Genomic DNA, 23,905 nt, shown 5'->3' on the forward strand with positions numbered 1-23,905 from the left:
TCGCTCAGGAAGAGTCAAAATGAGTGACGTTGTTTAATTTACCGCTAAGTGTGCACCCACCTTAAGACTGTGCTAGCCACAGTGGATGGAGAGTGTGACAGGCAAATACTGTCACAGAAAAATGTCTGTCACTGATTGTAATAAAACACACCATCTGCAGTTTAAATAAGAGACTGACTAATGAGAAGGGGCTCTGTTCCTGTCCAGTGCACCTGGATCTAGCTTCACTAGCTCAACCAGTTACAAGTGAGTGCCCCAATGTGAAATACTTTTTCTTTCTTGTTCAGTACCTGTCCAGTGTAAGCCAGCCTCTGCAACAGAGATGGCCTACACTAGAGAGATTGTTTATCTCAGATCTAGTTCCATTGTAAGCAAGCAAATAAAATGCTATCAACATATATACAGTATATAGGACCATAGGGAACTGGTGATTAATAGACTCCATAAGCATCGCCTGTAGTATACTTCATCCAATTGGTGGAATTCCAAGGGCACTATCAAGTACAGGAACAACACTCTGTTAGCGCCATCTCATAGCATAGTGAGTACTCAATATTGGCTCCAAAATCACCCCATGCTATGTGCACCACCTTTAAAAAAACACAGCTGGACTTTATTAAATGTATTGGGTAATTCCAATATCTATAGAAGGGGAAATGTGATGTACAGTATATATATATTTTGTTGCTAACTGTGTTACCATTATAAGACATCCTTTGACTCATTAACATTCATGTGGATATACTGTATATGTTAGTGTTATGAACACAGTATCATCTTTTATTTTTGATGCTTGAATAGCATAGATGTATCTGTAAGGCAGTGGTTCCCAAACCTTTTTGAATCACAACACCCTAGAGTATCAGAATTTTTTTCATGCCACCCCTAGGCCAAAAGTTTCTTATTAAGAAATTTAGAAAGACATATTAAATTAAGTAAGTTGTGTTTACATGTCACCCTCAGGTTTAATTGTGTGGTGAGGGACAGGATTTGCTTCTGTTTGTCCATATATTTTGTTACTGATAGCCACCAGCACTGATTTTGTATATTACATTTACCATAAATAATTTTAATTGGTCCTAGACCACCAACCCAGGGCACCCCTTTAAGTGTCCCGAGGCACCCCAGGGTGCCACGGCACCCAGTTTGAGAACCACTGTGTTAGTATAATATTTCCTTGTTGAACTGCTAACATTGTTTTAAACATGTATAGTGTTACGCCATAGGCATGCGCAGAGGGGTGCCTGGTGCGCACAGGCACCCCCTAATGTGCGGCACCCCCTCATATGCCGATTACTGTACCCGCCACAGGCACCCCGTCAGTACTGCTGTATACTGCACTGCGCCCAGCCAGCAGCCGCCCTGGCTAATGCTTAGCCACTGCCCGCCCGTCTCAATGTACTGCGCAATGTAACGCGAGTACATCACACTGAGCGCACATCCACATGCCTGCCTGCACTCTTGTCCAAGCTGTGCAACGATTACGCCACTGGCGATGAGAGGAGGCGGTTGAGGAGCTGCATAAGCGTTCTTCTATTCAGCGTATTCAGATAATTCTTCTACTGTACTTGTCTCTCGGGCAGCCACTCAGCCAGCAGCACTGGTAAGTAGACGTGCCTGCAAGGGGAAAGGTGGGGGAAGTGGGGGTGGGGGGGGGGGAGGGAGAGGTGGCCTTGGGGAATATAATAATTAAATATATTTGAGGGCTATAAAAACAATTAAATGTTAACACACACACACACATATATATATATATATATATATATATATGATGTAGATGTGTGTTCGCACTCACAAAATCATCGCAGCTAATTAGATTGAGCCCTATGATTGTAGTAGTTTTATATTAATATCTTTATTTGATCTGGTTTATGGCTCCTGCATATACCAGGTGGCACCCAGGATTTGTACATGCGTTCATCCCAGGTGCAACCGGACAAGAGATGCCATTCAGGTGGCGGGCCGACCGGCATATTGCCAGATTGGTGATGTCAACAGTGATGCGTGCGGAGGTGGTGCTTGGAGATAAGATGATCTCCAAGTGCCACCTCTTCCTATAGTGTTAACAAGTGCGTCAGATCGACCTGGCTTACCCGTTCACACTGCGCCACGACCCGTATTGAATCCGTGTTCAACCCTGCTCACTACCAGAGCTGAATTTCAAATGGCCCTTTCAGGCTGCACAGCAACCCGGGGATTGTGTAAGGGGCACTACTACTATGGGCATTGTGTAAGGGGCACTATTACTATGGATATTGTGTAAGGTGCACTACTACTTTGGGCATTGTGTAAGGGACACAATTATGGGCATTGTTTAAGGGGCACTACTACAGTGGGCATAGTGCAAGGAGCAGTACTACTATGGACATTGTGCAAGGAGCACTACTACTACTGGCATTGTGTGAAGGGCACTACTACGGGCATTGTCTAAGGGGCACTACCACTGTGGGCATTGTCTAAGGGGCACAACAGCTGTGGGCATTTTGTAAGGGGCACTACTACTATGGCCATTGTCTAAGGGGCACAACTACCATGGGCATTTTGTAAGGGGCATAACTGCTGTTGGCATTTTGTAAGAGGCACAACTATGGGCATTGTTTAAGGAGCACAACTGCTGTGGGCATTGTCTAAGGGGCACTACTACTGTAGCATTGTGTGTAAGCGTTACTAGATACAGAATGAAGGGAAGTGGGGGCTGAAAGACACAGAGTGAAGGGGACAGGCTGAGAGACAGAGTGAATGGTTGAAGGCTGAAAGACACAGAATGAATGGTGGGAGGCTGGGAGACACAGAGTGAAGGGGGAGACTGAGAAACACAAAGTGAGGTTGAAGGTGAGAGATGCAGGTGGGAGATGATGCAGGGAGACGCAGACAGGAGATGATGGTGTGGATGAGAGATGACGCAGGAGGGAGATGATGGTGTGGCTGAAAGACGCAGACAGGATATGATGGTGTGGCTGAGAGATGCAGGGAGCAGGAGGTACCTCTGTTGCGTGATGATGATCTTGGTTATATCCCTATACAAACAGGCATCTTTTAGACCATGTAATTTCCTATATGAATAGTGATTACCGACTGAAGATGCTGTCTGCCCAGGGATGATACATTTCTTCAGAGGTTGTGAGAAACCACCACATACTGTAGGTAAGGTGCATATGGAATGGAAAGGAATGCTTCCAGAGTGATGACAAACAGGTGGCGTGTCATGTTGACACGTCCTCGTTTGCAGTAGCCACGCCCCATGTCTTATGTGATTTATATTGCAGTGAGTGCCAGTAGGCGGTGCTAGACACACCCAGTAGGTGGTGCTAGACACGCCCCTCCAGCAGTGCACCCCCTAATAAAATGTTCTGCGCACGCCTATGGTTACAGCTGAAGAAGTGTTCCAGTCTAACCAAGCCAAATTTATTTGTAAAAATCTGTGAGGATATTGGGTCTGGGGTTGCCTTCACCTGTGTGTCAGGGAGGAAAAAGGAAGTGCACCAGTCATGATTGTTTGAACCTCCCTGAAACACCAGACTTCGAAGGTGAATGTAACACGTAGTGGCTCAATTTAACACGCACCAAAACTTATGCTTTTCATCATTAGCGTCATCTTGAAATGACATTACCCTAAACCCATTATTTACTAAATTATCCATTAACTTGCATTCACTGGAGTAAAAACAAGGTGAGTCTGCACTGGGGCCCCCTCCTCTCTTATGAAGCCCCTGGGTAGTCAAGATGGTAATGCATCTTGTCGGTGTAGCTTCCTGCTTCGCCTTGGTAATGAGGTGAAGCAGGAAGTGCTATAGCGGCAAGATCCGTGCCGCTATAATATATCTCCCCCTAAGTCACTAAAAGTTTCTTAATGCCAGTGGGTTATCAACCTTAGGCAACAAGTCAAACTTGGTCTTGTATGATACAGCCTTGTTGAGGAATCCTCTATACTGGACTTTTTATCTTTCTTTATAGTGGACTAACCTATTCTGCTGCACACAGGAGTGTAGTGAGGGTGGCTCCAGTGGAGCGCGAGCTCCAGGTGCCGTAAAGGTTAGAGGGCGCGCCACAGAGCAGGAGGAGGAGGAGCAGAGGAGGCGCACACTGACTCTGCAACTAGGTAGGGAACAGGGCAGGTAGAGGAGACAATAGGAGACACTGACAGTCAGCACATGCTGGAGCTCTCCCTGCCCTTCAAGCTGCTGCAGAGCACCTATTTCTGCCCCTCAGGCAATTCTGGAACATTATTTTCATTGAGAAGTTGGGAGATTATCAAATCTGGGGAGGGGGTCAGTTTTGGGGCATTATTTTCATTGAGAGATTGGGGAGATTATCTTGTCTGTGGGAGGTCACATTTGGAGCATTATTTTCATTAAGTGATTGGGGGGTAGTGAGCAGAGCCGGCCCTAACCAATATGATGCCCTAGGCAAGATTTTGGCTGGTGCCCCCTAGCACCGCCGCTAGTTCTGCAAGAGATGCTTGGCATGAGTCAGCTGGCAGCTCTGCTAACATCGGGCGCCTTTTGTTTATGAAAATGCATCTTATTTGCGGCTGTATCTGCATATACGAAATGCTACATTACAGTGATTTCCAGGAATACACACAGAATATAGGCACGTCGCATCTCATTTTAATCAGCAGAAGCTGCTGGTGCCCCTAAGCATACCAAATGCCCTAGGTATTTGCCTAGTTTGCCTATGGCTAAGGCCGGCTCGGGTAGTGAGGTCAGGTCAGGTCAGTCAGAGCATACACAGTGTTTCTAATTTATTTGAATGAAAAAAAAAGTAAATAATTGAATACAGCTATTTCCATAATGGCTCTACTGTGGTTTAACGTGTATGAGGGGCTCTACCATGGCATAACATGTATAAGGGGCTTTACTATGATGCAACATGTATAAGGGGCTCTACTGTGGCATAATGTGTATTAGGAGATCTACTGTGGCATAATGTATTTAAGCGGCTCTACTGTGTGGGGTAACATGTATAAGCAGCTCTTCTCTGTGGTGTAATGTGTATAAGCAGCTCTACTGTGTGGTGTACATGTATAAGCAGCTCTTCTGTGGCGTAATGTGTATAAGCAGCTCTACTGTGGGATAACGTGTAAGAGCAGCTCTACTGTGTGGCGTAATGTGTATAAGCGTCTCATTACTTTGTGGCGTTAATTGTATAATCAACTCTACTGTGTGGCATAACATGTATAAGCAAATCTACTGTGGCGTAACGTGTATAAGCAGCTCTACTGTGTGGTGTAATGTGAATAACGGACACTACTGTGCGGCGTAATGTGAACTGGTACTATTATGTGTCCACGCACCAATATTTTAGTTGCACACTTTTGGCGCGCACTGTCCATATTTTATACATGGGAGCACCCAAAGGAAACCTTGCAGTGAGCTCTACAAGGTCTAGAACTGACCCCGCCACCAATTAAAATATTGTTTCTTTCAAATGTGACATGCCATCACATTTTGGCCAGGCCCCCAGCTCAGTACAGGGGAGAGGGGCGCCAAAACATACCCTTGCTCAGGGCACCATGGTACCTAGTTACACTTCTGGAGGCACACTAATGGGAACATGAAACACCCAGTGATTATTCAACAGTTTTCTCCAACACTGACTGAAACCCTCTAATCCTGATCCCTAATGAGAGTGATTACCTTGATTGTAGTACTGTGCTTGACAGGCTTTTTCTCACAGCACTGCTGTGACAAAATCAAGTGGATTATAAGATTACATTCTTCCCAGAGGTAATCATTGTTTGATTATAATGCAAAATCCTCTAATTATCTCAGAGCTTGCTGAGTCTGAATTCACCCTGTCATATAATAACCAAGCTCTAGAAAAACATGGAATTGATATAAACACGGAATTGTGTCTGCGTGTATGCAAATATTTGACCTTTCATCATCCTCCTGTCATTACCATATGCAGTGTTTGTTATACCAGTACAGCGCTCATCTCTTGTCTGGTGCTTACTGTGCTAAAGATGTTGTGCTCTGCTAATACATTGCTACCTGTGTGTTCTGGCTTTTCTTTAGGATGTAAGTTCAGAAATAGTGTTTGAGACTACAATACTGTATTTATAATTTGTGTTTTTCTGAAGTCTAATGTGAACAATGTAACATCCATATACCATTTATCTAATGGCACTGTGTGCTATATTATAAAAAAAAAATAAAAGTAGACGCTAACTTCTAAAAATGCTCCCGACACTAATATGAATGTATATATATATATATATATATATATATATATATATAATTGTACTGTATTATTAATGCATACCTACTGCTAGTGATAAAAGCACTCACTAACACCTCAAATTACTGTAGATACCACAAAAAAGGAGAACATTTCTTTGTGCTGGGTGATTAATGTAATACATGTCTGCTGGTTCACAAACAGTAATAGGAAATTATTTTTACATAAAATAAGTTATTATTACATACACATACGTATTGTATTATAAACACAGCAATCAATAAAAAATATATTCAAAATACATAAAAGCTACGTTTCAACAAGAACTTAAGTAAGCTTTTACAGGATTCAAATCAGTGATTTTGATCATGGAAACAGCACTGCTGCTCTCTAGAGCTCTAAACAGATGAGCTGCGTGGCTCTTAAGCGACCTCTGATTGAGAGCAGTCCATGATGGGGGTAATTCAGAGTTAATCGTAGATGTGCTAAATTTAGCACATCAACGACCGTTTACTCTGACATGCGGGGGACGCCAGCACAGAGCTAGTCCACCCCGCATGGAAGGCTCTACCCTCCCCCCCCCCTCCGCGCACAGGTACAAAAGCAACGGACGGCGGCGATGCTTTTGTACCTGGCGAGTAGCTCCCTACCTGTGCAGCTCCTGTGCGCTGGCAGTAATATACCCACCGTGTTCCGGGTCGCAGTGGCTGTGTGTGACATCACGCAGCCGCCGAGGCCCGCCCCCCAATTGTCCGGACACGCCTCCTTTGTCCAGACCGCAACCCGCCAATGGCACACCCCCTCCGGCCCCGCGACCGCCACTGCCTGTCAATCAAGCAGAGACGATCGCAGCCAGTGAGATGCTGATAGCATCACACTGGGCTCCCGGGGTGCACAGGCGCAGTGCACAGGCGCAGTGCAGCTGCTACGCGTGCGCACTCCACAAAGTAATTCAGACTGCGATTGCTGCCGCTGCAGCGATGCTGTCTGATTTACCCACCATGTTTTACATTGAGATGGACTCTATGAAAGAAAACATGTGGAAGGCAAAAATAGATCTTGAACAAAGAACTTGCAGATCTGTAATGTACCAGAATCTGTTCATGCTTTACTCTCTACTTAACTTTGGGGGTAATTCAGACCTGATCGCTGCTGTGCATTTTCGCACAGCGTGCGATCAGATCTGAACTGTGCATGCGTCTGAGCTGCAATGGGCAGGCATGAAGGACCGCAGCAACGAGGATCGCCAGTCAGCGACGGGATTGTGCGAAGGATCCATTCGTACGGGTGTTCGCAAGCAGATTGACCGGAAGAGGGCATTTGTGGGTGTCAGCTGACCGTTTTCAGGGAGTGTCCAGAAAAACGCAGGCATGTCCAAGCATTTGTAGGGAGGGTGTCTGACGTCAAATCCAGCCCCGATTAGCAGGAAAGAATCGCAGCGGCTGAGTAAGACCTGGGCTGCGCAGAGACTGCACAAAATCAGTTTGTGCAGCTCTCGGAGTACACAGATGCTCCCATTCAGAGCATCTCTGTCCGTGTTAGGCGCGGCAGTCCGCGGCGCCGCTCCGACTGTTGCCGAGTGACGGTCACGGCCGCCGCACCTCCCTCTTTGCCCGCCCGGCGCCTAGCAATGCCAGGACGCCGTGCATGCTGTAGCCGCCGGGTCCCTGGCAACGCTAGGACGCCGGGCGTCCACAGCCGCCGGGTCCATGGCAACGGGGACGCCACTGGCGGCCCGCGTTCCCCGTTGCCAGATACTGATTTATCCTGATGAGTTGCTCGTGCAGCAGGGCAGCTGCACGGCAACTATCAATTAGGGTCTGGGGGCTGGTCTTGCTGGCTCTCCTGTCATTGGTCAGCAGGTCCTTTTTATTGGAATCAAACACATTGCAGCCTCGCTGGTGATAGCTTCCTGTATGCTGTTCCTGCCCTGCAGAGTTCTTTGTCCAGCGTGCTGTTTTCTGGTTGATCCTGCTCCCTGGGGTCCTGAGTCCTTGAGTTCAGAAGCCGGTCCTGCAAATCTTTCCAGTCCTCTACTCAAGTGTACTTGTTACAGTCATCTCGGGGTTCTCGCTCGTCGGGGTTCTCTCCCGGATTTGTGAGTAGAGGCTCCTGCCGCGTCTTGCGGCCTAGGTCGCTGAGTCCTTGTGTTTATTTTGTTACTGGTGTTTTGCGGAGGTTTCCCCTCTCGCTGTCCTCCCCGGTACACGACGGTGCCGTGTAGGGTGTGGACAGTGGAACCCTTGTTGTTCTTTTTCTTTGGCGGCGTGCCGCACATATATTTAGTTTTAGGTTTCTTAGTAGCCCCTAGCTCTCTGTTTTGTTTAGTTAGAGGTCCCCTTGTTATCATCCCGTCTCGGTTCACGCCTTGTCTCACACTAAGACCTGGGGGCATCGGAGTTGGGCAGACCTAATCCGCCCTACAAACGCGGCTGCCGGAGGCCCAAGAAACCATAGTCTCGCAGGCGTGAACTGACCACGCGGGTGAAACAACGGAGGTAGGTTGCTAGGGGTTACCATCACACTTGGCCATTGCTTCAGCGTCACGTTCTGGTGCTTTGGAGTTGCTACACTACACCTCTTTGCTCAGAGCACCAAGAACGTAACATTATCACCGGCCCAAAAACACAACACAAAAAAAAAAAAAAAAAAGAGGTTATTTGTATCTGGGTGGTCTTGAAATTCGGCCTCATGAATCCAGCAGTGTTAGGACCGAATCCTAGCCAGCTTTTGGCCAATCAGATTCAGGAACTCACTCAGATGGTTCAGGATCTTACCCTTCGTGTGAGATCGCAGGAAGATCTTTTACGAGCCTCCCCGGGTATGATTCCTGAACCAAAGATGCATCTTACTGACCGCTTTTCGGGTAACTGAAAGGATTTTTTTAATTTTAAGGAAGCTTGTAAACTTTATTTTCGTTTAAGGCCCCGATCCTCTGGTACCGAGTCTCAACAGGTCGGGATTGTGATGTCTTTACTTCAATGCGATCCGCAAACCTGGGCTTTTGGGTTAAAAGCCGATGACGCAGCCTTGCTATCTGTAGATGCCTTTTTTAAGTCCTTAGGCCTTTTGTATGATGACCCTGATAGAGAAGCGTCGGCTGAGAGCCACCTGCGTGCACTTAAGCAGGGAAAAAATCCTGCAGAGGCATATTGTACTGAATTTCGCCGTTGGTCGAACGACTGTGGCTGGAACGACCCGGCCCTGCGCAGTCAGTTTCGCCTCGGTTTGTCTGAAGTTATCAAAGACAGTCTCCTTCAGTACCCCGCTCCAGAGACTTTAGATAAACTCATGGAGCTTGCTATTAAAATTGATCGTCGTCTCCGAGAGCGGAGGGCTGAAAGAGGAGCTAATTTCAGACCTAGTCCATGTGTGTATGCTTTCCCTGAGGACGTCGAGGAGCCCATACAAATGGGTCTCTCCCGGCTGTCCCCAGAGGAAAGAGCCAGAAGGCTAAATTCTGGGCTCTGCTTGTATTGTAGTGGCAAGGGACATATTGCACATGATTGCCCAAATAAGCAGGGAAATGCTCTGACCAAGTGAATTGTGAGGGGGTTCACTTGGGTCTGCAATTGATCTCCTCTAACGATTCCTTGTTAATTCCTGTAAAAATTTCCTGTGGTAGGCTCAGTTCGTTGGTGTTGGCCTTCGTTGACAGCGGTGCTGCAGGAAATTTTATGGATCTTGTTTGGGCTCAGGCTTTGGGCATTCCGCAGATACCTTTGAATAAACGTATCACTATGCACGGTTTGGACGGTGGTCCACTTTCTAATGGGGTAATTACTCATCGCACACCTCCAGTACAACTAGCAGTGGGGGCCCTACATTCGGAGAAAATCGAGTTCTATCTTACCCATTGTCCGGCTGTTCCCGTCGTCTTAGGACACTCCTGGATTGCCTTTCATAATCCCACCATAGATTGGTGGTCTGGGGAGATTTCCCGATGGGATTCCTTTTGTGTTGAGGAATGTATTTCCCGTCCAGTCCGGGTCGTGGCTGTCTCCACAGAGCTTATTCCTTTGGTATATCAGGACTTTGCCGATGTTTTTTCCAAGAGTAATGTGGATATTCAGCCTCCTCATCGGTCCTATGACTGCGCCATTGACCTAGTTCCCGGTGCCTCTCTGCCCAAAGGGAGACTATATGCCTTGTCTGGCCCGAAAACTACGGCAATGGATGATTATGTACATGAGAGCCTGAAGAAGGGCTTTATTAGGCCATCGAAATCCCCATTGAGTGCAGGATTCTTTTTCGTTGAGAAAAAAGATGGGTCGCTCAGACCATGTATTGATTATCGAGCGTTGTGTAAGATTTCTGTAAAAAACACCTACCCCTTGCCACTGATTTTGGTATTGTTTGATCAGCTCCGTACTGCCGTCATTTTCTCCAAAATCGATCTTAGAGGGGCTTACAACCTCATCCGAATAAGATCTGGGGATGAGTGGAGGACGGCTTTCAGCACACAGTCGGGACATTATGAATACCTGGTAATGCCATTTGGTCTGTCTAATGCTCCTGCTGTATTCCAGGATCTCATTAATTAACGATGTCCTTCGTGACTTTCTAGGAAAGTTCGTAGTCGTTTATTTAGACAACATTTTGATTTACTCAGAGTCCTCTGAACAACATATTATCCATGTGCGACTGGTCCTTCAGAGGTTACGGGTGAATCATTTGTATGCCAAACTGGAGAAATGTGATTTCCACATCACAGAAGTGTCCTTCTTGGGGTATATTATTTCTCCAAAGGGGTTTTACGTGGAACCAAAGAAACTCCAGGCAATCCTAAATTGGACACAACCCACAAACTTAAAGGCAATCCAGCGCTTCTTAGGGTTTGCAAATTATTATAGTCGTTTTTTTCATACCATCTCGGATTTAGTTGCTCCTATTGTGGCGTTGACTAAAAAAGGAGCGGACCCTTCCAATTGGTCGCCTCAAGCCAAGTCTGCCTTTCTGGCCTTAAAACAGGCCTTTGTCTCAGCTCCAGTACTTAGACACCCTAACCCAGATCTCCCCTTTATTGTCGAGGTGGATGCCTCAGAAGTTGGAGTGGGAGCCATCCTTTCTCAGGAAGACCCAAAGTCTCTGGAATTACACCCATGTGCCTTCATGTCCAGAAAATTCTCCTCCGCAGAATCCAACTATGATGTTGGTAATCGAGAATTACTGGCAGTTAAATGGGCCTTCGAGGAGTGGAGGCACTGGCTGGAAGGAGCAAGGCATACCATTACTGTGTTCACTGACCACAAGAACCTGCAGTATATTGAGTCAGCTAAATGACTAAATGCTCGACAGGCACGTTGGGCGCTGTTGTTTACTCGATTCAGGTTTATCATCACCTTCAGGCCCGGTTCCAAGAATACGAAGGCTGATGCCCTGTCACGTTGTTTTCTTCCGATTCCCAATAACCACCCGGCTACAATCCCCATTGTCTCATCATCCGTCATCCGGGCTGGCCTCACACAGGACTTATTTACACAGCTAGTCCATCTTCAGCAGCAGGCTCCCAGTGTCACTCCTGCGGATCGTCTCTTCGTCCCTGAATTTCTGAGAGGCACTGTTCTAGCGGAATTTCATGATAATAAGGTTTCTGGTCATCCGGGTATTACTAAAACCTTGGAGTTAGTCTCTCGCTCAGTGTGGTGGCCTAATCTCTCTAAGGACGTAAGGGAATTTGTCCTTTCTTGTCAGGTTTGTGCTCAGCACAAGATATCCCGATCGTTGCCGGTTGGGCAACTTATGCCTCTAGCCATCCCTCTCAGGCCATGGTCACATATTTCCATGGATTTTGTGGTCGACCTTCCTCTTTCAGCTGGATTCCGGGTCATTTGGGTGGTAGTAGACCGTTTTAGTAAGATGGCCCACTTCATTGCTCTTCCCCGATTACCTTCAGCTCAAGTTTTGGCAGTTTTGTTTCTCCGCCATGTCTTCAGGCTCCATGGTTTACCCGTGGATATTGTCTCTGACCGGGGACCACAATTCATTGGCCGTTTCTGGAAACGTTTTTGTGCCTCATTAAATATGAAACTCTCTTTAACATCTGGATACCATCCGCAGTCTAACGGACAAACTGAACGGGTTAATCAGTCATCAAAACAGTATTGACGGCTGAATTCGGCCAAACTTCAGAATGATTGGTCTGAATGTCTTCCTTTGGCTGAGTTTGCCTATAATAATTCTTGACATTCTTCCACCAAGGAGTCTCCTTTCTTTTCGGTCCTGGGCTTTCATCCTAGAGCCAATTCCTTTTATCCTCATTTTCCAGTCTCTTCGTTGACCTTAACTTCCCGTCTCAGAATGATTTGGAAAAAGGTGCACCTTGCCCTTAAGAAGGCTGCCCTCCGAGATAATTTTTTTTCGGATAGGTTCCAACGCCCGTGCACTTTTAAGGTGGGAGATAAGGTGTGGTTATCAACATCGAGCTCTGACAACCCTCGGCTAGATTGGGACCCAAATTTATTGGACCGTTTCTTATTGTAAAAAAAGTCAATCCTGTGGCTTTTCGGCTACGGATGCCTAAATCACTCAAAATTGGCAACACTTTTCATTGCTCTCTTCTAAAGCAATATATTTTTTCCAGGAGATTCCCTCGGAAGACTTTCCAGGGTAGACCTCTGGTGGATGTTCAGGGGCAACAAGAGTTCCTGGTGGAGAAGGTTTTAGATTCCAAAATTTCTCGGGGCCGGCTTTATTTTTTGGTTCATTGGAAAGATTATGGCCCGGAGGAAAGGTCTTGGGTCCTGGATAAGGATTTACATGCGCCTAAACTTAAGAGATTGTTTTTTCAGGAATTTCCTCAGAAACCTGGCTTTAGGGGTTCTTTAACCCCTCCTCAAGGGGGGGTACTGTTAGGCGCGGCGGTCATCGACGCCGCTCCGACTGTTGCCGAGCGATGGTCACGGCCGCCGCACCTCCCTCTTCGTCCGCCCGGCGCCTAGCAACGCCAGGACGTCGTGCGTGCTGTAGCCCGCCGGGTCCCTGGCAACGCTAGGATGCTGGGCGTCCACAGCCGCCGGGTCCATGGCAACGGGGACGCCACTGGCAGCCCGCGTTCCCCGTTGCCAGATACTGATTTATCCTGATGAGTTGCTCGTGCAGCAGGGCAGCTGCACGGCAACTATCAATTAGGGTCTGGGGGCTGGTCTTGCTGGCTCTCCTGTCATTGGTCAGCAGGTCCTTTTTATTGGAATCAAACACATTGCAGCCTCGCCGGTGATAGCTTCCTGTATGCTGTTCCTGCCCTGCAGAGTTCTTTGTCCACCGTGCTGTTTTCTGGTTGATCCTGCTCCCTGGGGTCCTGAGTCCTTGAGTTCAGAAGCCGGTCCTGCAAATCTTTCCAGTCCTCTACTCAAGTGTACTTGTTACAGTCATCTCGGGGTTCTCGCTTGTCGGGGTTCTCTCCCAGATTCGTGAGTAGCGGCTCCTGCCGCGTCTTGCGTCCTAGGTCGCTGAGTCCTTGTGTTTATTTTGTTACTGGTGTTTTGCGGAGGTTTCCGCTCTCGCTGTCCTCCCTGGTACACGACGGTGCCGTGTAGGGTGTGGACAGTGGAACCCTTGTTGTTCTTTTTCTTTGGCGGCGTGCCGCACATATATTTAGTTTTAGGTTTCTTAGTAGCCCCTAGCTCTCTGTTTTGTTTAGTTAGAGGTCCCCTTGTTATCATCCCGTCTCGGTTCACGCCTTGTCTCACACTAAGACCTGGGGGCATCGGAGTTGGGCAGACCTAATTCGCCCTTCAAACGCGGCTGCCGGAGGCCCAAGAAACCATAGTCTCGCAGGCGTGAACTGACCACGCGGGTGAAACAACGGAGGTAGGTTGCTAGGGGTTACCATCACACTTGGCCATTGCTTCAGCGTCACGTTTTGGTGCTTTGGAGTTGCTACACTACACCTCTTTGCTCAGAGCACCAAGAACGTAACAGTCTGGGCAAGTGAATGGGGCGCGTCTCCGTCACGGGCTTGGGCACCCAGTCGGCGACGGAGATGCCGAGTCCTAGGCGTGCCTAGGTGGACGCCGCTAGGTACAGACAGAGCCACGACTAGCGTGGCTCCATCTGTACATACATCCTAATCTGTAGTTCATGCAATAACTGCACTATGTATTGTCACTTTTTTATGGACTGACCACTTTGGTGTCTACATCTTACAAAACTTAATTGCATCCATACCTCTCTGTCACCACTGTCATCTCGATGACTAACATTTGCTAAATCAGACCACATTCCAGGAAATTAAGGAAGCTATTACATTTTTTTTATTGAATGCTTCAGACAAGTGGCCTCAGGAGTTATTTGCATAACACAAGGCAATTATAAGGGGTCCATTAATTAGTAAACTTTTTGGACAGCATAAACTTTTAAACCTAGAAAGCCAAACAGTGTCCCACTTGCTGCAACATCAAACCTCACTCTCCATGCACTCCATGGTCAGATCAATGGTGTTAAAGATAAAGCAGGCAAAGCAGATTCAGTTTAGTCCCACAAACGAGTCCTTGGTCTGATAACTGAGATAAAAAAATTAAAAAAATCAACATTTTAGCAGCATTTAAGAGATATTATGAATAGCCTTATAACTTGCCTACTGTACAGTAGGTACACCACTCCTGTTGGACTCATTGTTTGGTGGAGATGATCCTTATCTAATCTCTCACCTACTTACCAAGTTGTCAAGCTCCTACTGCACCCATCTAAATGCCCATATTACTATAGGAGACACTCAGGCTGTGGTCAAATCTTTAAAATCCTTCTCAGCCACTGCTCCTGATGGTCTGACTTCCCAATACTTTAAAAGATTTTCAGGGTACTGAATTCAGTTCTGATAGAATTTTGTAAAAAAAAGTTTTGAAATGAGCACTCTTTGATGCAATGATTCTGTTGAAATTTGTTATACCTAAATCTGTCAGAGACCCCAATTTGTGTTACAACTATACACCAATATCACTTCTTATTGTTAACATTGAAAAATACATAAGGCTTTCCCCCATACTCAATTGATCCATACAGATCAGGTTGGTTTTATTCCGCTCCACCAAACACTATAAAATATTAGGAGGACTGTTGATTTAATCATCTCTATCCATCAGCAAAAATATCAAACTTTGTAGCCAACATTCCAGATATAAACTTAATCCCCATAAAACTGAACATCTTAATTTTTATCTCTCAAAACTACATGTGGCTCAATACTTCCAATTGTACTGGCTCCTTAAAAAATAAAATATCTTAGTATCTGTCTCATTGCTACAATCACAAGTTTTCCCACCTCTTATCTATTTTTAAAACAGACCTTGACAGTTGGTGATGATCTACATAGATAGTTATAGATACAAAATTGGAGGGCTGTAACTAAGGGTGTGCAATCTGAACCACCACATATACAGTAGCGCAGGGCTCTATGAGTGGCCCCACCACTCCACGCCCCTTGTTTCTGGCCAGGATCTCGCAGTGTTGCCGGAGTGTCCTTGAGATGCTCCAGACAGGCACCCTCCAGCCAGTCATTGGTTCACTTACCGAAGCTGCTGGCTCTGCAGAATATAATGCTGTCATGAGTGTAATGTCATCATGTGGGGCGCTCAGGGGGCAGGCCGGATCTGCACCACTGCATTGGTTGCACATTGCAAAGTGATTTTGTTTTACACCTGTGAACATGCATAGTCTATTCTATCCACCACTCTACAAGATCTCAGAAGACCTATACGCAAACTTGAAGTTTGCCAAGGTTTTCCAGGATGTCACAAAACAATATATTGTCCTACAATTTATTTTGACACTTTTCAATAAATTATTTCATTTTTTATCCTAAATAATGATCAGTTTAGTGGCTTACTGTATATTAGTCATAAATAAGCGGACATTGTATATTTATTACATATGCAACTTTTGTGTGTTTTAGCTTATTTAAGCTGAGCAAAATGCTGCTATGAATGCAGTTCTCTGCAGGAATGTCTCTGGAAGGTGGAAATTGTATGCATTTTAAAGTACAGGCTAAGACCCAATTTCTCTCATTGCTAAGGTAATTAAAAAAAAAAGCCCATTTGCAGAGAGGACATTGCATGCTCTCCTATCCACACTTCATGAAACACAAAAAAAAAGTGCCTTCTTCACTACCGGAAGGATACGATCGCATTGTGATTGACAGGCGACGGGCATCCGGGGGCGGCAATGTGGCATTGGGGGGGTGAGATCAGGAAACACAGGCTTGTCATGGTTGTTCTAGGGGCCGGCCGATGACATCACCTGCGTTTTCTGCTATAGGAAACATGGCCACTGGACCCCTGCCTATACAGCTGCCAGGCTGCATAGGCAGGGGCCAACCTCTATTTGATGCGATTGCAATTGATTTGCAATCGTATCACGTGGTGTTGCATAGCACATGCTGGACGGCCTTGCCCTGTGCTTTGCAAGCCCCAGCATATGAGTATAGTGGCAGTTTTTGCTGCGAGAGGAAAATCTGTACCCAACTCTGAATAGACCCCTATGTCATATAAATATTCACTGCAAAATGAAATTCTGCAAGAGACACTCTCCTGTTAGTTGGTACACACTACTGCTTCTTTACAAATCAGTGTCCTTGCACCATAAAACCACGCAGTTTAGGGGATCACCAGGCAGACATGTGAAAATCATGGTGGACAGCAGTACCAAAGTGCATTAATGATTTGTTTCATAAAGGAGCTCCAAATCAACTAGAGATGAGCGCCTGAAATTTTTCGGGTTTTGTGTTTTGGTTTTGGGTTCGGTTCCGCGGCCGTGTTTTGGGTTCGAACGCGTTTTGGCAAAACCTCACCGAATTTTTTTTGTCGGATTCGGGTGTGTTTTGGATTCGGGTGTTTTTTTCAAAAAACACTAAAAAACAGCTTAAATCATAGAATTTGGGGGTCATTTTGATCCCAAAGTATTATTAACCTCAAAAACCATAATTTACACTCATTTTCAGTCTATTCTGAATACCTCACACCTCACAATATTATTTTTAGTCCTAAAATTTGCACCGAGGTCGCTGTGTGAGTAAGATAAGCGACCCTAGTGGCCGACACAAACACCGGGCCCATCTAGGAGTGGCACTGCAGTGTCACGCAGGATGTCCCTTCCAAAAAACCCTCCCCAAACAGCACATGATGCAAAGAAAAAAAGAGGCGCAATGAGGTAGCTGTGTGAGTAAGATTAGCGACCCTAGTGGCCGACACAAACACCGGGCCCATCTAGGAGTGGCACTGCAGTGTCACGCAGGATGGCCCTTCCAAAAAACCCTCCCCAAACAGCACATGACGCAAAGAAAAAAAGAGGTGCAATGAGGTAGCTGTGTGAGTAAGATTAGCGACCCTAGTGGCCGACACAAACACCGGGCCCATCTAGGAGTGGCACTGCAGTGTCACGCAGGATGTCCCTTCCAAAAAACCCTCCCCAAACAGCACATGACGCAAAGAAAAAAAGAGGCGCAATGAGGTAGCTGTGTGAGTAAGATTAGCGACCCTAGTGGCCGACACAAACACCGGGCCCATCTAGGAGTGGCACTGCAGTGTCACGCAGGATGTCCCTTCCAAAAAACCCTCCCCAAACAGCACATGACGCAAAGAAAAAAAGAGGCGCAATGAGGTAGCTGACTGTGTGAGTAAGATTAGCGACCCTAGTGGCCGACACAAACACCGGGCCCATTTAGGAGTGGCACTGCAGTGTCACGCAGGATGTCCCTTCCAAAAAACCCTCCCCAATCAGCACATGATGCAAAGAAAAAGGTTAGGTGGTATACAATTATGGACGGACTGCCTGCCGAGTGCAGACACAGAGGTAGCCACAGCCGTGAACTACCGTACTGTACTGTGTCTGCTGCTAATATAGACTGGTTGATAAAGAGATGTCGTAGTAGTATGTATGTATAAAGAAGAAAAAAAAACCACGGTTAGGTGGTATACAATTATGGACGGACTGCCTGCCGAGTGCAGACACAGAGGTAGCCACAGCCGTGAACTACCGTACTGTGTCTGCTGCGACTGGATGATAAATGATATAAAAAATATATATATATCACTACTGCAGCCGGACAGGTATATATTATATATTATATAATGACGGACCTGCTGGACACTGTCTGTCAGCAGAATGAGTTTTATTTTTATAGAATAAAAAAAACAACAACACACAAGTGAAGTCACACGACGAGTGTTTAACTTTTTCAGGCAATCACAATATAAGTATACTACTAACTATACTGGTGGTCAGTGTGGTCAGGTCACTGGTCAGTCACACTGGCAGTGGCACTCCTGCAGCAAAAGTGTGCACTGTTTAATTTTAAAATAATATTATGTACTCCTGGCTCCTGCTATAACCTATAACTGGCACTGCAGTGCTCCCCAGTCTCCCCCACAATTATAAGCTGTGTGAGCTGAGCAGTCAGACAGATATATAATATATATAGATGATGCAGCACACTGGGCTGAGCCTGAGCAGTGCACACAGATATGGTATGTGACTGAGTCACTGTGTGTATCGCTTTTTTCAGGCAGAGAACGGATATATTAAATAAACTGCACTGTCTGGTGGTCACTCACTATATAATATTATGTACTCCTGGCTCCTGCTATAACCTATAACTGGCACTGCAGTGCTCCCCAGTCTCCCCCACAATTATAAGCTGTGTGAGCTGAGCAGTCAGACAGATATATAATATATATAGATGATGCAGCACACTGGGCTGAGCCTGAGCAGTGCACACAGATATGGTATGTGACTGAGTCACTGTGTGTATCGCTTTTTTCAGGCAGAGAACGGATATATTAAATAAACTGCACTGTCTGGTGGTCACTCACTAGTAAACTCTCTGCACTCTCTACACTTCTACAGTACTCCTCCTAGTCCTAAGCTCCAGTAAATCTCTCTCTCTTATAATCTAAATGGAGAGGACGCCAGCCACGTCCTCTCACTATCAATCTCAATGCACGTGTGAAAATGGCGGCGACGCGCGGGCTCCTTATATAGAATCCGAGTCTCGCGAGAATCCGACAGCGTCATGATGACGTTCGGGCGCGCTCGGGTTAACCGAGCAAGGCGGGAGGATCCGAGTCTGCTCGGACCCGTGAAAAAAACCATGAAGTTCGGGCGGGTTCGGATTCAGAGAAACCGAACCCGCTCATCTCTAAAATCAACACTATCATTTTTAGAAAAGAACCCCCTATGTGTTCCTGACTGGACCAAGCTACTTACAAGCATCGGTTCTTAATCTTCTTTGTTGATTCAAGATAGTCATAGGCATTTTAGAGCAATATCCTCAAGGCCTGCAGTCAGGACTTGGCCTGCTTGCATTTGTCAAGTATGCATTTGTTAAGGGAGTATTTTAAGGATGAAGTTAAAACCGGAACTGAAAACCATCTCTCCTTTCTTCACAGGTAAAAATGCCATTATCTTGCTTGTATATCTGAGTCTATCATCTCTCTCTGGCTACACTTTTCACACCCCAAGAAAGTTTGTCTTCAAATGTCTGTTTTCTGTCTTTAATGCAAAATCCCCTCTGTTAATTAGCTGAACTTCTGATTGCACACCTCCCCATTTGTCAACTGATATAGAGGGTCATTCCGAGTTGATCGCTCACTAGCAGTTTTTAGCAGCCGTGCAAACGCATTGTCGCCGCCCACTAGGGAGTGTATTTTTGCTCTGCAGAAGTGCGAATGCTTGTGCAGCAGAGCGGCTGCAAAATCTTTTTGTGCAAAACAAGACAAGACCAGCCCTGTAGTTACTCTTCGTGTGCGTTGATCCTAATGACGGAGAGACGGCTTTTAACGTCACACACCCACCCAGCGTACGCCCAGCCACGCCTGCGTTTTTTCTGCCATGCCTGCGTTTTTCTAAGCACAATATTCCTGCGTTCGGTCGTGCGACAGGAATGTTCGTTAGACTCTGTGCAAACCCACGATGCTCATTGTACCTATACGAAGCGCCTGCGCATTGCGGTGCATGCGCATGTGCAGAAATGCCGATTTTTAGCCTGATCGCTGCACTGCGAACAACGGCAGCTAGCGATCAACTCGGAATGACCCCCATAGTGTGTAGCATTTTAGAGCAATATCCTCAAGGCATGCATTTGTTAAGGATGTATTTTAAGGATGAAGTTAAAACCGGAGTTTGAACTAGATTTGGACTTTGGACTTCACTAGAATCTCTAATTAAACTAGTTCCCCAAACACTGCAACTAAGGACCATTATGTGGCCTCACCTCACCCCTGCCATGAGAACACCAGGGCCAATGCCTACTACTAAGAACATCATGACTGCCCCCGGGCCTACCCTACAAGCTGAACAGGTAACTGAGGGGCATGCGCACCAGGACCAGACTTTGCTGAGTCATTTCCATTGGACATTAGTGTGATCCCCACATTCTCACACCCACCCGCACTGCGCTCATGAGACCAGGACATTTATAATTTGCGCAAAATAATTTTAGTACAGTTTTCCTGCAAATGTGTTTTTGTCTTCTTTTTCTTCTTACAGCGTACTTCCACCCCACTGTGTGATATTCCTGTAATGTTTTCCTCCATTGATTGCACACCCTGCCAGTAGCAACCAACGTAGTGCGCCCCACATGGCTGCCTCGGATGGTTCCTCCGTGGGCAGGGTGTGCTTCTTTTGGATCTTTCCATGCAGGGTATAACATACTCCTACACACACGTCAGTTTTCCCATACGTACATTTTGCCCTTGTATGGCTCATCTCCCACTGTGTAACCTTCATAGTGCGCCCAACATGGCTGACTTATCTGGTTGCTTTTGTGGATGGGATGAAAAATACATGGACCTGATGGTTTTGTTGGAACTCTACTCTGAACTTTAGGACTCTGCAATCTCTCCATTTTGTGTTATCTCTTCTAGGGGTGGACTATTCCACCCTGGGTAATCCTATGCAGTGTGCCCAAGATGGCTGCCATGCCTGGTACCTTGTGAGGGTGGAATACACAATCCTTTGAGGTTATAACCCAAAATTCCTACACTATAAAAAATGATATTATGTTGGTACGGGTTGTTTGTAAAAATATACCTGTTCTCCCATTGTCCCATAAAAAGATTAGCGAAACTGGGTGCAAAAAATAGTGCCCATCGCTGTGCCACAAATCTGAAGGTAAGACCCATCTAAAAACTTAAAATAATTATGCTTCAATATAAAGTGCATAAGTTCACATATGAAAAGTCTGTATTCCTCTGTGATTAGATGGTCTCTGCTGAAAAAATTCATTGCAGGCCTCGATCTCCTTCTCATGTTTTATGCAGGTATATAAGGATTGCACGTCTACTGTGACCCATCTGTACGTGTCCTTCCACTGGAATGTTTCCATTAAATTTAGGACCGATGTAGTGTCCTTCAGGTAGGCTGGCAATTCCACAACATACTTTCTCAAGAATATGTCCGCATAATCTGAGAGGTGTGAGGTCAGGGAATCAATCCCTGCCACTATGGGTCTACCTGATGGATTGACCAGAGATTTGTGTGTTTTAGGGAGAAAGTAAAAAATGGGGGTAGTGGGGTTGGAATTTAAAAGCTACTGGTATTCCTCTTTTGTAATTATTTTATGTCTAAAACCCTTTAAAAGCATTATTCTTAGTTCCTCCACGAAAGTTTCCTTAGGGTCATTGGGCAGTGGAATATATGAGGATCGATCTCCTAGTATTCTGTTTGCCTCTATGGTATAGGCTTCCCTATCCATAATAACCAACCCACCCCCCCTTTGTCAGCTGCTTTCATGACTAGGTTCTTATTTTCCTGTAGTCATTTAATGGCTTCCGTCTCCCTATTTGTAAGATTCTTCTCCTTAATTGGTGGAATATTAGCATCACAGAGGTCCTTCTTTACTAGTTCATAAAACAGACCCACATTGTGTCCCTTAGATTCTAAGGGATAAAATTTAGAAGTGGGTTTAAGACCAGATTGAGGTTGCTCATAGTTTTGTATCACCGCGTCTTCTTTCTTCGAACCTTCTTTTCCGTGGTGATGTATTGGTGGTTTTCCGTCTTACGGTAGTGTCTCTGTGTATTGGGTTTTTGCCTGGTGATAAAAAAGACTCCTCTGTATTGGAGCCCAGTCTCTGTAGTGTTGAGAACCTGTTGGTGGTTCTAATCTGATTCCCCTGTGTTTCTCCCACGTTATTTCTGAAGATTCTTGGTTTTTTGGGGATGGACTGCCAATATTCCCTCTTTCCTTTTGGATCCTGTTGTCCTCTGAACCGACTCCAGTTTTTAATCGTGTTATTCTCGTAATCATGTCTGTCTCTAGCAAATTTCCTTTCCTTATTCTTGATCACCTCAATGTGTTCCAATTTTTTGTTTAGGACTTTTTCATTAATCCTGAAGTCCTCTTTGTCCTTGTGGGCCTCCATTTTATTCTCAGCCTCTTTTATCTCTTTTTCCAGGTCTGTAATAATGTGTTTCTTCTCCGCTATTAATAATCTCATGAGGTTAATGGAACAATTATGTAATGTATTGTCCCACTCCTTCATTAAGTCCTGATTATCCAAGCCAAAAGTGGGCTGTTTAGAGATCCTGAGCCCTCTAGGAACTCTATTAACACTCACATGGTGCTCCAGACCCCTAATGTCCCACCATGCCTTTACTTCCCTTGTTAGGAGTCTTTCTATGCTCCAGAACATGTCATCCAAGTTATTGCTGACAGTTTCATTATCAGGGATAGTGGTTTCATTAAAGATTTTTTGGCAAAGATGACTCCTTTTGTTAGTGGGTTCATTTGTTCCAAACATACTGTGTATGATACCGACTTCTTCCAGGCAGCTGAAAACCGTAATACCAAAGAGAGATGTGTACCAGGAAAGCTAGCAGCGCCACAGATGCAGTATCCAAAATATCAACACTAGTACCTGAACAGTCATAAAAACTGCTTAAAAAATACTTAAAACCTGCCTAGAAAGCACTCTCTGTAAGTTCACAGGGCGTCAGCTATTTACCTCAGATATATTAAGGTACTGGTTTGAGTGCCTATGGTGGAGATTTGTGAACGGAAGGTGAGGTAGTAAAAGGGACCAATGGTGCTAAAAAATTGTAGCAGAGCAAGGCAGTTATAAGAAAGAATATGCAAATTTATTAAATTACATAGCACTAAACATATCTGAGTTAACAGACTGTGCAAAAAATGACATACAACTAAAATAGTATAAAAAATGCACACAAAACTAATAAAAGGACATAGGACATAAAATATACAAGGATAAAAATAAAGAAATAAAAAATATATTTATAGATAGATAGATAGATAGATATATGTAGTAGCAGTATCACCAAAGATAGCTCTGATAAGCAGCTGATGAAGTGTGGGGCTGGAGGGATATGCCCACACAGATAACAAAAAGTTTGTGTGGAACCACCAACCAAGTGGGAATAACCTGTGGTGATCAGGAGTTCGTCCGGCAGTATTTCACATTCTGGTGTTGGTCTCCTGAATGCCGGTATCATGACAGCCGGCATTTTAACTGCATCCCATGACCACCCCTAGAGGCTGCCTGTTGAGACAGAGTCCAGTTGGGGCTGGAGCAGTCAGATAGTTTAGGTCGAGCAGTCAAGGTTCAGTGTGCTTGGAAACCAGTGGGGCTAGGGGATCCGGATTGAAAGTCGACAGTAACTAGGTCGACAATGTCTAGGTCGACCACTATTGGTCGACAGTAACTAGGTCAACAGGGTGTCTAGGTCGACAGGGTCTTTAGGTCGACATGTTCTAGGTCGACAGGTCAAAA

This window comes from Pseudophryne corroboree, chromosome 4, assembly GCF_028390025.1.
Source record: "Pseudophryne corroboree isolate aPseCor3 chromosome 4, aPseCor3.hap2, whole genome shotgun sequence".
In the NCBI taxonomy this organism is placed as follows: domain Eukaryota; kingdom Metazoa; phylum Chordata; class Amphibia; order Anura; family Myobatrachidae; genus Pseudophryne; species Pseudophryne corroboree.